A 16,060-nucleotide genomic window follows, 5' to 3' on the forward strand; every position below is an offset into this window, starting at 1 on the left:
ACGTCTTTAAAAAGTGAAGTGGGAATAGGGTCTAACACACATGTTGTGGATTTCATATTTTTATCTATAGTAACCAGATCCAGTTCACAAAGAAAGGAAACAAGTTTGTAAAGTTTGTTTGGGTACTGGATGACCAAGGGTAAGAATATCATTATTATTGTTAGATGACACATCTACATTTGGTATGCAGTTAGGTATCTGATTTCTAATGCCAGTGACTTTCTTGTTTGATTCATAATGTCATCACAGCATTGATAAGCACTTAAGACAGACTCTGAATGTGGAGTTGTTCATTTTGCTATAGACTGATAAAGAAATCTAGGATTGTTCTTGTTTATTTAAGTAAGATTTTAATAATAAACTAATCTTTGAAATATTATCTTTCCAAATAAGATAATGGAACTGAAGTTTAGTGGCTCTCCATCTATGTTCTAATTTGCAACACACTTTTGTTAAAAAACGTTGTATTACTAAGCCATGGGGAACATCTTTTTATAACCATGTTCTTAATGTTATAGGGTGCAATAGTATCTAAGTTTGTTAGAGTGGTGTTATAATTATCCACCAACTCTCCAGCTGATCCTGACTGGGTAAAATCTGCAGCAGACAATGATTCCAGGTACTTATCAGTAGTTGATGAATTAATTAAAAAACAATTGCAGACTGGTCTGAAACCGTGAGATCAATGGACAAGTTCTGAATATTTAGATCACGAGAAATAACTAAATGCAATGTATGGCCATGAATGAGTCAGGCCAGTAACATGTTGAGAAAAACAAAGGGACTCAAGTAATATCATAAAATCTCTTTGAATGGGATCTCTGTGTACACCAACATGTATATTAAAATCACCTAGAAACAATCTTATGCTTACAGCTAGTGTTGATAAAAACTCAAACTCTGACAAAAAAAAAAAAAAAAAAAAAAAAGAGAGAGTTGTGTTTTGGAGGCCAATAAATAACTGCAACCTGAACAGGAATTTTGGCACAAAGCACAAATGATAAAATTTCAATTTCAATGACGAATAACCTTCTATGTTCTCATGATTAAGAGCAAAGTCTTTACCAAAAATTGTAGCAATCCCACCACCTCACCCTTTAGGACACCCTCTGATAGAAGGGGGGCCTTGTCAAACAGGCCTCTACTAGAGGTGCATTCTCGTCCTGCTTCAGCCACGTCACAACCAAAGTTAAAATATCAAAATTTGATTCCAAAATGAGGTTGTTAATTAAGACTGATTTATTACCCAGAAATCTTGTATTTAGTAAAGCCAAACGAAGAATGTTCGGTACAAAGCTACTTAAGTTATCATAGGGGGGCACTGTATTAACTATAATTAAATTCTCCTAACATAAAAGTAGAAAAAAAGGTACCAAAAGTCAACACAGCTGTATGTCTTTGATCACTAGTACTTTCTTAATCTATTTACTTCTACAAACATGAAACACAACAGCGTCTTCTAATCTATATTCTACCCAACGTATAATATTTGACAAGAAACCAAGTGCTGAAATCTAGCATCCATCTAAAGGTTTCTCCTATAATTGCAGTCAGATTGAGAGCCAATTTTGTATTCTGAATCAGTAGCAAACATGATCAAATTCTAATCTACTTCTATTGGTATACTGGTATACAATCATCCACTTCCCTCAGGTTTAAACATTATATGATTTGATTGAATCAGAAAATCCAGTAAATCTCCTCAAGTACTCACAACCTTCCGCAGTAGTAATTTCACAATTGTATAGGATACGCAAGTAGGCTGCTAATGAATTTGTAAGAAACAGAAAAAAAGAGTAGAAAAAGGCTAACAGGTCACACCAGTAACACCATACACTAACTTACAGTGCTAGGCACATTCACTTATTAAATATATCACACATAGGGGATAAAGTCAATAACCTGAAACACTGTGTAAAAGGCAGTCAAAACATAGCAGGCCTCATAGACATAATTAAATCTAAATGGTTATAATGTTATTTGTAGAATCAGCTAATTAAATCAACCAGCCCACTTTACAGGCAACAAATTGGTTTCTTGAATCAGTCATGGGCATTGTTAAGGTTAAAGTACCATGAACATGGGGCTCAGTTGAATTCTTATTGGAGGAGCTACACTTTATGTATTTGCATTCTTCAAATGTAATTCAATAAGTCCACTTGGATTTACTTACATCAACACAAATGTAGCTTTATTGCATATCATGGTTAAAGCTAGCAAAATAATTCCATAAGTCTTACCTGTTTTGCTTTTCCATTCACTGTATGGTAGAAGTGTGCCAATTCACTGATTCACATGACGAATCGTGATTATTTTTGACGATACGACCCCTGTATTGATACACTGTTTATTTTATTTTTTTAAGAAAAACATGAGCATGCATTAATTTATGTTTACACTGATAATTAGAGAGTATTATTTATTATCATGTACTCTAGCAGCCTCACCTGCCACTCTCAGCGTTCAGAGTGTTTTTATCAAGCCTGCCAGCAGCTGAGCGAAACGGATGCTGAGTGGAGGCAGGTTATTAATGTTGATAATCTCAGCAGGATGACGGCAAAATTCAGCCTGCTCTGGCAGGTTTAAAATCCAGTGTGGACTCTCCTCTTGTTCTACAAGAGTCACGCTGTGTGTAAAATGTGTAAGGCTCAAATTTTCAGTGCTCCAGATTTGGAAATGGTTGCAAATTCTAGCCATTTGAAATGTTTTTTTAAAGACTAAACAGGAAACAAAAGCAAAACAGGCCATGAAGATTATTTGACCAAAAGTGCTTTACCAGTGTTATTGCAAACACTTGCACAAACACATGAGACAACTGTGTGATTTTTATATCATGCTTAATTTATTGTATTGTGATACATATTGTATCGCGATACACATCCTATCGTAAAGACACTGCCAATACCCAGCCCTAATGTATAGGTCAAAGTAACAGGTGTTACAGTAGATGTGTATTTTCACTTTAAAACATTGTATCTCATACTAGGTTAAAGACATCTCTGTTTGCAAGACTTGCTTTCAGGTAGACTTGCCCTTCTTCGGTCATTTCACCTGGAGAGTGAAATTGTCCCCACCCCAACGACTTCTTTCCTGTCATTAACCAACAAGTTGTTTCCCTTGTTGACAGGCATGTTTTGCAGCCAGTAACATGCTTTGACTGTGAAGACACTGCTGAGGTGAGGTACAATGACCTAGGAAGTGAAGGAGTAACAGATTTCCTGAAAATATGGCAAGCAAACTGACCTAACCTAATGTAGAACAAGATTTAATATTTTAAAATGAATTTCTATATTTTCTAGAGCATGTTTTCTTTCAAAATTGCACATTTGAGACCTATGCAGTGGATGCAAGTGCATGACAATTAAAAAAAATATATATATTATTTTGTTATAGTAGCTACAAGTTTAATTAACACATAATATCCTTCATCTTTACTTGTTGAACTGTAGTTTGACGATTATACAATCATTTAAATACTAACTACTTAGGATGAAATATAAAAACAAAAAACTGATGGTCACGTTGCCACCAATGGTGACCTATTCCCTATTCTTACCAGTAATACTACGCTACAATACCAAGACTCAAACATGGTACGTTTTAATGCAGCAATTGCAAAAAAAACCCACACAGAGACATAGAAATGAGTCTGCAATTATATCTGAATAATCCAGTTTTCAGCAAATCTGCTGCTCTATCAATATCTGCCCTAGTCCAGTCAAACGTTCCTGTGACATTGTAGAAAGTAGTTTCATATTCAGGTATGAAAAGCTTCTCTCCCCTGAAGCTATTGTCAAAAGTAAGATGCAAGGCCAATACTGAGGTCAGGACAGTCCAGCAAATTTCCCTTTGTAGATGTAGTCAAGCATCGCAAGAGACGAGGACAATACGTCGGCTGGAAAGGCATTTATTTGAATTTGTTTCCATGTTCATTCAAACACGCATCCCTATGAGTGCGAGACACCAATACATGTATTCCTGTTGCTGTGGCTCAGTTACTCCAAAAAACATATATTCACCTTAAATCTGCCTCAGAATGAATTATTAGCCATTTTGCCATTTGCTTTATCTATACGCCACAAGGCATAAACAGAAAAAAACACATTGTGTAATAATTTGAGAACAAATGAAAAAACACAAACTATATTAAGGCCCCACAGTAATGAAAACTGTTTCAATTGCTATGTAGTAGGTCCTACTTTTCTTCTGATGTTAAATATATATTTATTTCCCAAAAAGGACTTCTTACAGTTGATTAGACTTTCCTTCATAGACAATGCACCTGACTGAGCAATACAAATATATCGCTACTAGCATCAGCTGGATAAAGTAAGCTAAAGCACAGATTAAGAGTCTTCTTGCTTGATCATGTACAGTAGATTATCCATTAATTGATACTTAGAATAAAGCTTTCAAAAGTTTGGATGAAAGTCACAGCAATATATGACTAAACACAACATCATAAGAAACCTGTGGTGTATGTCTCTTAATCTAGTTTCTAAACTGCAGATTTGAAGCTCTGACAGACACTAAATCAAAAACTGCAGGGAACCTGCTAATATCATTACGGCTGTATAATAAAAGAGCCAAGAGAATGCCAACAGTGTGACACGTTCTTACGGCTGAATAATGATTAAGCACCAAACCTTTATGTAACAAGGGTGGAGGCAACGGAAGCCAAACCGGGAGGGGGAGGGGGGGTGTGCAGTTACAGAGGGGGCAACTACACTGAGGCGAAACCACCACCATGCCGTGCAGTAATCCCACAACACCAGCTCTATAAAGAAAAAGCAACTCAAATGGAATGTTTGCCAATTTTGCCCTAGTTTAACAGGAAAGGTTCTTTTATTGGGAAAGAGCAATGCATGAATCACAAGGAAAGCAGAGAGCAAGCAAAGAGGGAGTTCAATGTTTTTATTTATAAGGTAAAATATGTTTTTTGCATTTCAAAAAAAGAGAACATATCAGAACAGAACCTTTTTTCCAGGGCTTTGTAAAAACAGAGGCATGTTAGTTAGCAGCTACACAAATTAGACACCATTGTTCACAAACCAGCATCACAGCTTGCAAAGTTAGTTAGTTATTGTTATTTATATTGACGAAATGGAGATGTGGTTGAGGAATCAACGAAATGTATTAAAATCAAAATAACTCGCTGCTCCAACTAAACAAAATCTAGCAAGTCCTCAATATCACCTCCAATGGAGTGAAGATACCATGCATTGACTAAATAATCCCATTCTCAAAACTATCAGAGAAAGAAAATGGATTTTTGTTTTACAGACTAAATAATCACATTGGAGCCATTCAAGATCCCTCCCCCTTCCCCCCTCCCCCCTCACTAGAGGCAGAGCCAGTGCTGGGCTAAATGTAGCAGCAGCATCAACGCGTGATCTGCAATTGCTATATGCGGATACACCCCCCCCCCCCCCCCCCAGTATACACTACAGTTCATCAACTTCACACACAAAGTAGCAGCTTCTCAAAAACCCCTACCACCGCTCCTACTTCCCAGCCCGACATCCATGCTCACACAAATAACTCCTTATCCTCAACATCCTCCAATCTCTCTCCTAGTTCTTCTTAATGAAGCTTTATAACGTATTCAGCTACAAACAATTGGACTGATTAATCAATTACAACACGATTTCCATAGACACGTTCACATGTGCTTTAAAAAACAAAATATCAATATAAAAGTGCAACAGAAAAAAACGACACATCTTAAATTATATGTACAAAATAAAGTGCGTAGAAAGCTTAGCCCTGTTTTATCTATCTCAGAGGTGCCTCTGACTGCATCAACTGATCTTAAAAATAGAAATAAAACACTTAGGACAAGAGGTTCCATTTAATTGAAAAAACAATATAGACAAAGATACAGTAAGTCTGCAGGAGGGAATTTTTCAATTGAATCCCGTGTCCAGTCGACATAACACTTAAAAATGCATTATGCACAGAATTAATAAACATTTTATGATCCACAAAAAAAGACAACAGCTATTTAACACCAGATAGGCAAGGTTTGCATAAGCTAACCTGCATGACTGTTCAGACAAAGGATTGCGTTCTTTTCGAAAGCCACAGGGTTCTGAGTTAATTAATAGCCAATTTATTTTGAGGGGTTGTTCCTGATAAAGTGTGCACACCCTCAGTCATCTGGTTTGAGTCAACATGGCACACTCACTTCCTTTAGTTTTTGGCTTGTAGGAACAATTCAATAATTGATAACTTAATGTTTATCTGGGTTGATTAGTTCTCTTATTAATAATATGTAATTAAAATATGTACTGCACGCAGGAAATTAAAATGTACATTATAAATATCATATGGGAGATACTGAAATTGGAGAAGGAATCTATGAAAAAGACCTAGGAGTTTTTGTTGACTCAGAAATATCTTCATCTAGACAATGTGGGGAAGCTATAAAAAAGGCTAACAAGATGCTCGGATACATTGTGAAAAGTGTTGAATTTAAATCAAGGGAAGTAGTGTTAAAACTGTACAATGCACTAGTAAGACCTCATCTTGAATATTGTGTGCAGTTCTGGTCACCTCGCTATAAAAAAGATATTGCTGCTCTAGAAAGAGTGCAAAGAAGAGTGACCAGAATTATTCCGGGCTTAAAAGGCATGTCATATGCAGACAGACTAAAAGAATTGAATCTGTTCAGTCTTGAACAAAGAAGACTACGTGGCGACCTAATTCAAGCATTCAAAATTCTAAAAGGTATTGACAGTGTCGACCCAAGGGACTTTTTCAGCCTGAAAAAAGAAACAAGGACCAGGGGTCACAAATGGAGATTAGACAAAGGGGCATTCAAAACAGAAAACAGGAGGCACTTTTTTACACAGAGAATTGTGAGGGTCTGGAATCAGCTCCCCAGTAATGTTGTTGAAGCTGACACCCTGGGATCCTTCAAGAAGCTGCTTGATGAGATTCTGGGATCAATAAGCTACTAACAACCAAACAAGCAAGATGGGCCGAATGGCCTCCTCTCGTTTGTAAACTTTCTTATGTTCTTATATTCTTATGTTCTTAATTGACATGTTACAAAGATCAAGGATTTACTAAAAACACACTCACGGGCAGAAACCAGGAATGTTTAATCAACAGTAGTATTTTATTAAGTACACAAATGTTAAACAGAAATCAGAAAAGTCAGAAAGCAAACCTCTTAATCTCGAAGCGCAAAACAGATTTCAAAACTCTCCCTGAACTTATGCTGGCTAGAAGGCAACTGAAATATGACACTGCCTGTCTCCTCGCACACAAAGAGCAGCTCAAGCAAGCTGTGACGTAACTAGTTGCTTGCTCACATATGAGCACAGCCTCAACTGAGATGATGCAGACAATCTTAGAACATATCGTATTAAGCTTATTAATGGTATATAGATTAAGGATATGGCAAGTTTACTTTAAGAAATTCATCATACAATGAGGTAGATTACTTATCTTTATTTCATCAAGTTTCACTAAAAGTAATTTCACATGCGAAGCGTGCAAACTAAATAATTAACAGTTCAATTCTACGTGAATGTGCTACAATTAATTAATTTAGTTCCATGAAAGGAAAATGCAACTGGAATTATACTCAACGGTTCCTTGAAGCTTACACTTTTGTTCCGCTGGTTTGGAAACTCAAATCGGTTGTCCAGTACAAAAGGCTCTCCTCTCAGTAATTGTCTCTTATTGTCCATTGCGTTATGAATCCAGTGAGAACGAAACCGAATCAGTCAGTGCATTTACCCAGGAACCAAAATGCAATTCAGCTGTATTGTGTATTTTTTTTAATGCTTTAGAATGATGCAAATACCCAAGAAAGATTTTGTTTGAACTGTTTTTGAAGCCCATTATGTACTGAATTTCAGGTACAGTTTATGAAATCCAAGTGAAATATTTTCTACTCGGTAAAAGCCGACACAGGTCTTTATATCGTGGGAATGTTTGGATTGTTTTATAAATTCCATTCCCGGTGGACAACTGCAAATCTTTGCTAGAAAAAATTGTTTAATAAAGTTTAGTTTATGTTTTTCTTGTTTTAACAATTTAACAATTTATAGAAAGTTACATTATATTGATTGTTATCTCCTTCTCAGTCTCAATTTAAAATACACACAACACATAAAAAAATCTGTATAACTTTAAAGGTAAATCAAATCACATTAATGTGATTCTGCAAAAATCATTTTCTAACATAGTAACAAAAAAAAAACTGTTTACAAAGAGATATTAAGAATGCTTTATGAAATATTTTATATACTGTGGCCTGAAAATAATAACTGCATATTTTGCAATGCGATTTACCATTTTATTATCTCTTATTTCTAAATTTATAATTATTATTTAAAAAAAAAGCAATGAAGCGAGAACAATGTACACGAAAATACTGATAATAGGATGTTATTGCAATAATAGCTCCTGCACTAATGTGCAGAGAGATCAAATTCAATTTACATGAGAGGATAGAACCAAATCACTCTGTTTATCTAATCTAGTTTTATACATCATAGTTTTCCACTTTCAATATGCTTGAAGTCTTAACATTTTTTTCTTGATATTTGCGAGAATGTACTTAATTATACTATTCTGTGAACAAGGCTAAACTTTTAAGTAAATAGTTTCAAATTACTAGTTATATCTATTTATTTATTTTTTACTTGCTTTCCTCTTCCAATTGCTTGCCAAGCTGGCACTGTAGAAGCAAGAGGTAGTGCCACCTAGTGAAACGGTATTAAATGAGTTATTTTGTTATTGCTGGCAAATTAGCAATAGCTGTGCAAATGATGGCACTGGACCACACTTCTCCTATGAAGATACTTTTGCTGATCTAGCTTGCATTATATACACGTTATGTATGACAGGCAAGTAGAGAACAAAAGCAACTCAAACTTAGGTCAAAGCATCTTAAAAAGAATACAAAGAGTAAATTACAAAAAGCACTTATAAAATACTGAAAACATTAAGGCTAGTACACAAAAACTATGACAATTTAAGAGTAATACTGCATTTGTACTGCCAAATATGTTATGTAACACCGATAAATAAATATTGATTTATATCTGGCTTCTAGACAGCTGAGACATTTAGTGCAATTCCAACTTCATTACCTAGTGCCTTTATTTCCACACTCCAAGCATTTCAAAAGAGCTGCCCAGAAGCTTTTAGCTGCTGAGAAGGCAAGCTCCCTCGCAGCCACCTAAACTCAACAGGGAATACAGCAAGAACAATCATTTACACAGTACAGAGTATTGGAGTGAACATCACTTTAATACTGATTAAGCACTGTTTCTACATGCATCGGGTGACATCAAAGGTTTGTAATAGGGTTGGGGGAAGTAACAAAAAGTAAAAGGCAAGGGGCAGGGAAATGGAGTGCAATTCAGTTCCGTTAATGGCTCAGTGAACCTGAAGATTTGACGATTTTCAGTTGATTTGCTGAACAGATTTCTGCAAGCACAGATGTCCCCGTGGATATCCTGACAAAAATATGATTTGCACAGCTGTTTATATATTTGTGCAGACTCAATACCACAGTGGCATATGACATAATTGCTTATTCTTCTGAAAGTTGTTAATTTATTTGTTGCAAATGCAGAACAAATTATCGAATAACCCAAGAAGCATGCACTGCTAATACTGTATCCTGCAGAGTTGCTTTGTGTTGAATTTCCACAATAGTATGAAAAATTTACAACATAGCCTGGGGGGGAAAAAAAAAAAAAAAAACTAAAAAAAAAAACTGCTAGGATATTATGAATCAAAACCATAACTAAAGAAAATCCAGGTAACCATGAAGCAGAAAGCCAATTCAATTTTAGATGACATCAGTGTCTGAACCAGTTGCCTAAACCAATTCTATAAATACTCTGACTGAAAATAAAATTGTCAACTGACATTTTAACCTACTGTAGATGTAGCTTGTAACAAACATACAGTGCAAGACTTTCTTTAAATGTATTTATTAAAACAATTTTCAGAATTATATTTTGTCTACATTGGTCAAACCTAGTAGAATATCAAGCATAAAACCTAGAGGTTGTGCCTAGTCAATTGTCTCTCACTGGCATCCAATTTACATCTCTCGTTATTTTTCTTTCAAAAAATAATAGAAGCATAACATCTTTGACTATGGACAGAGTATAGCTGAGCTGTCAAAAGTGCAGCCTCTTATTTTCAAGATTTAAGGTAACATTGTTAATGAAAGAGAATGGATGGACAACAGAAGCTTTTATGAGCATAACTGCTCTTTAACAAACTCACTGTTTCAAGGAGGAAAAATACCGACCCTAGAGGTCATTTCATGCTGGGATAACAAACAGAAGAAAAGTATGCATCCCTTTTATTTCTGGTAAAACAAAAATTGCCAAGCATGTGCTGAGAGCTGCTTCCAGTAAAAGGGAGGTCCCGCTCCAGGAACCTTCTCCCTACATAAACTAAATAAACCTGGGAGGGATTAACATCCCCACCCTAAAGTCACGCCATGATAACCTTAGTTGGTTCAGCCGGTTCACACTCCCTGGCTATCCTCTCAAGCAGGAATCTTCACCCTGGTGAACAGGAACAGGAGTTAACAAAGAACTGGCTTTTCAGGCTCTTTTTAAAGGCAGGTGACCAGGGTTAAATGATATAATTATACAATTGACACCCGGCCACCTGCTGCACACTGGGTTTCAATTAGGCTGGCAGCGAGGGCTAACCTTCCAGCCCTGCCATCCAGCACACACTTTGTATTTACGAACTGTAAATTCGTTTTATTCACAATCAAAGCAAAACCATATGTTATGTAAAAACCCATAGCAAAACATACTATTGACAGAAGCATGCCTCAACTCTGCCACAAATACATATTCAGATGAGCCACAAAGAGAGTATTGTATATAGGAACAAAATGCAGAAACACAGTAAACCAAATAGGGAGGTGTTTTCAAATCTCATATGGAAAAACAAAAAAAAAAAAACATTTAAAAAAGGGGAAAACTGTAGCTGGGAATTACTGTAAGCCTTAGGGTGTCTTCTAGAATATAAAGCCATTAAAAACTTCAGAAGCAAAAAAGTCAAACTTGGATGACATTTTCACAGACACAGATGTGGTCTTTTTAAAAATATTTATTGACGCTCCTGTGGGAAAGCTCAGAAACAGAAACAATTCTACAGTATTATTGCGGCATAATAACAATGGGACATCATATGATCCTTTCATTTCTCTGGAAGAAACAACACAGGATCTAAAATCTTAAAATATCTCAAACAGACAATTCATTGCAGTAATAGTCTGAGCACTTCCTGTGTGTGTGTATGTGAGATAGCGTGTTTGTGTGTATCTGCATTTTAAATAAACAGCAGATTCATCCTTGATAAAAAAATAACTAACGAATGGCTTTGAAGTCAGTATTGCAAATATTTTTACAACACACTAAAACATGTTACATTTTACCACTAGATGACATTTTGATGCTGCGTGTTTCTCCTTCCTTTTTAATTGCATGCCATGCTCTGACTTTGGAGTCTGAAAAACCAAGCATCAAGCATAGACCTGACCCTTAGAACATGAAAGGAAATTAGAATGCTTATACACAACAGAACAATTAGACATTCCTTTCCCTTCTGGGACTGCCACTGACAGCTAGATTAATTCAAAGTGCCTCATGCTAAAGATTGTGCATCCTGAGTTCCTCTTGCCAGCTCAACCATGCATTAACTTGTGGTGTGACCCAGGGTCATGTCAACTCAATTCGTAGAATAGACACTGACTTGTTTTGTGACCCTGGGTCAAAGCAATTCACCTACTGACACTGCTCTAAAACCTGGCACAAACCACACTTAAGAAACTAGTGGTGCTTTATTCTGGTTAAGTAATCTGTAAAACTCATACAAAAATAACATTTGGCTATTGCATACATGTTTTTGCATTTATACAGTCAGCACTCTGACCCTATAAAATTCTGACTTCAGTGACAGTAAATGCGTGTGACGCATATCTGTCATTTTGGCCCGTTCCAACCCTTGTCCATTTTTCAGGGAACACAAAAAAGATACAATATAAAAAATGCATATCTGAAAGGACTGTGTTTTAAAATAAGTAGGCTTCCATTTAGATACACCTTATAGGTTTTGTTGGTACAGTACTATATTTTAAACAGAAGTAGTATTTTAATGGAGAACAATATGATTCAGAAAATATCACCTGCCAAACGAGACGACACGTGGATTGTAATACAGTACATACTTTTATATATGTTATGTATGCTAGTAGTATGAAAAATTTCCTGTTATCGACCCAACAGCAAAATGAAATCAAAATGTTACCCATGCATAGAACTGTGTACAATGTAAAAGGTAATGTAATTTACAAAAGATTAAAAAAAAAAGAAAAAAGCGACATCTGAGTGCTAACTGTATTATAATGTATAATGTGGCTGGCTCACTACATAATTTGGGTACGTTTGACTTTTAACAATGGCAGGGTTTCCAAGCACTTTAAAAACTCTAAATTCTTTCTCCATTGTGAGAACGTGACCTAGCATACACATACCATGCACATTCCTCACACTATAGAAACTGCTCGGCCAAAACATGGTATGTCTAAAAAGAGTGGGTAAAGTGTTAGAAAGCGTTGCAAACTGATCAAAAACATTTTTTGCCTGTCCGAAAGCTGTACCTTATGTTCACGAGACTTCAGCAGTGAAGATTCAGTTTGTGATGTGACTTTCTACTATTACAAAATGCCATACCAAACAATTCTTTACTAACGGCTGAGATCTGCTGACTGTAGCCCTGGCAAGATTCTTTCACCAAATAGGAAAAAATAAGCATACAATATAAGAGTTTAGAGACCTCTTCATTCACTTTCTTTTTGTGACACCTTTTATTCAATGGCATTTTAGATGGGAATAGAAATTGGGTAGCCAAATACATTGCGTGACAATGAGTCTGAGCACATAGCACACAAGTATAAGCTGGACAATCGATTGATTAATTGAATATTGATTGATTGAAGATAAATATGTATAAACTGGATGGGGTGGGATTAGACAGTTTCTGATTAGTCCCCCTACCGACATATCCCACTGGGTGTGGAATGTAGTTATCTGCTGGGGCTTCAAAGGTATGGTAGAAATACCTGACTTCTGCTGGGTGCTGTCCAGGGTACTGAACCCTTGTTTTATAGAGAAAGAGATGGGGAACAAACCACTTTTAGAGTCTAAATTAAAACAACGAGGAACCTTGTGGCAAAGTGGTTTGTAGTGCATGTGTGCAGTGGTGAAGTGGTGCTCAGGAATGACAGACACAAGACATTTCATAGTGAAAAGGCAGCTCTTTATTTTTTTGACACATAATAATACCTGGCTCTACACAACAATGTGCATCGCTCAGGCAAACCACGGAGTTCAGTCCCAAAATAATAATACTTTAAACAAGACACAAACAAACACAACAGAGTGAGTGCTTTTAATGAAAGTGGTGCTTTACAGGTTTATTCATGTACAATGGTGCGGTGTAGTCCTGGTTTAATTGCTGGTGTTTTAGCTACAACTCCCAGAGGCTAGCCTTCTACAATGACAAGCACAGACAGTTAGAAACAAACAAAACACTTAACACTCACGTTAATGAATTACTTCCATTTCCCAAACAGGTCCAGTAACAATATCAAAGGAACAGATTACATCATCACATCCCCTATTATACTTTCAGTCACGCCCCCTGCGATAGCTAGTTCAATCACGTCCAATCCAATCCATGACTGACACATCGTGTACCTCATTAGGATATTGACTTCGGGCACTGTGACTCCGCCCCCTTCCTGGATGGCTGGGTTCCGACTGACCCTGGAATGAACTGACAGACTATCCAGTACAAGGCACACTGTTCCTGATATACAGCGCCTTCACAGGATTAATTTGTTCTTTGTCACAACCCTGATTGTGCTTTTCCATCTTTATGTCCATCTGTACGTCACACTTTACATGTTGAACATGATAACTGCCTTGAATCTGTATCAATCTGAAACTGAAAAAGATGAAACTCGGTAGCTTAAAATAATTGAATTTATGTTTTCAATTACTTTGTTGTTGTTAGCATCACCAAAACAGCATAGCCTGCAACACTGGCAATGGATAGAAAGTAAACTAGGCTTAGCGGATTTTACTACTGTAAACAGTGGTCCAAATAGTATGGTAACTACAAAACAAAAGGTGCTGCACTCTACAGCTTTCACCCCGACCGCCGCTACTCGTACAGCCCGAGTCTCCGTCTCCGTCCTACGCTATGGTGTTCCCTCCACTACACATTTCGGGGTCGGCCCAAGGATTCCCCGAATTCTACAATCTTTCCTTTTCTAGTTTTTTCTAGTTTCTAGTTTTTTTAGTTATTTTAGTTTGTTTTTGTTTCGCAGGCCGTGCTCTGTCCGGCAATCCCAGCTTCCGCCAGCTGGCTCATTTCATCTTAGAGGGCAGCCCGAGTGAACACAGAGCGCAATCTTTCTAGGGCCAGCAATCCTGCAAGGCCCGCCCCTCAGCCACTCAGAGAGAGGGAGAGCCACACACCCTCTCCCCCACCTCTCCATGTCACTGCCATGACTGACAGGCGAAAATTGTAAGGCTGCTGCCCTCTTCCTGCAGCACTATGAATGTGCCCGGATACTCAGCGCAGGTGTCCCCTGTTACAACATGGTAATGGTAAGTGCTACAAAGTCTTTTACTGATATGTTTCCTCCCTACCAGTATATTAGCCCCAGTATTAACTACTCATTTGCTATTTACCAGTAGTTTCTAAGCACTTATTTAAAATGCATTGCTATGGATTTATTATCAATAATAGTCTGTTTAGTCTGTTGTAAATAGTATTTGGACGCACTAACATTTTAGTGAGGCATCAGTTATTTTTCTCATTCAAAAAAATAAAGAATTGTCAAAATGTTCGCTTTCAGGTACTGTACGATTATGAAGACTCTCTGAATGTACTTTCACTAGTTTAAAAGTAATTGTTGGTGGAATATTTTACTCAATCTTACATAATACCTCAAATATTACTGGGTACAGCCTATCACTTAATCTACAAAGTAGTAGGATAATTTCTCCCAATAAATATTGCCCTGAAAAAAAAACATTTGTAAACAACTTATTTATGTTTTCCATAGAGCAGAATTCTGTAGGCCTACCTCAAAAGCAGAAAACCATGACTTCATACAATGCTAAATATACTGTATTTACCCATTTTATTGTACAGCTGATTTTGGCATACCATAGAGTTCAACATTTTTCAAGAACTCTGTATGTAGAACTGGCTTGGCTCCTCAGAATAAAAGGAAAAGCAGTTCAGGCCTGGTATTATGGATGACGTGCTGTATTTTTAAGCTTAGTTAACATCTGTTGGACAGTAAATACTAAACAAAGACACAATTGATCCAAATTAATTTTATTATCCACCAAAACCAGCCAGTCAATACTTTTCATCGAGGAAAGCAACCAATCCTGTAGCTGTAACTGCCGAGAGCCAATCAGAGACTGTCAGGTCGACTGGCGCACAGACACGGCATCTTTCAACAACAACAAATCGAGACGCAGTTCAGTAATATTGCTTCATTCATATATAGATTCAGAAGAGAGGGATTTTGGTTAAAGGTAGAAACATGGTGTTAGAAAACACTTTAGAGTGGTATTTAAATTGTATTGGCAGTTCAGATTCCATTGTACACGGACTGTCCAGTAATTGCTCTGTTCATTCCTCAGGCAATGTCCAGATTATAAACAGGGGTTTAAAAACCTAACAAGTTATAGAAAATGTAGATCGATTTTCTAAATAAAAATTCATTATTTTTCTCTTTATATGTATGTCATCCTTGTTTTTATTAAAAAATAAATAAATGTTTGGAACTATTTTCTTAGAACGTCTTTACTCAGCGGAAAGGTACCCGAGGAATCAGTACAAGCTCCAGGTAAATCGAGGTTTTAAAGAGAACAAAGGTAAAAATATTTTCTAATATAGTGCCCTCTCGATGATGGCTCTACCATGCGATAGTTGGCCTTGACTTTCGTTAACGCCCTTGTCTCCGGCTCAG

This window comes from Polyodon spathula, chromosome 6, assembly GCF_017654505.1.
Source record: "Polyodon spathula isolate WHYD16114869_AA chromosome 6, ASM1765450v1, whole genome shotgun sequence".
Lineage (NCBI taxonomy): Eukaryota > Metazoa > Chordata > Actinopteri > Acipenseriformes > Polyodontidae > Polyodon > Polyodon spathula.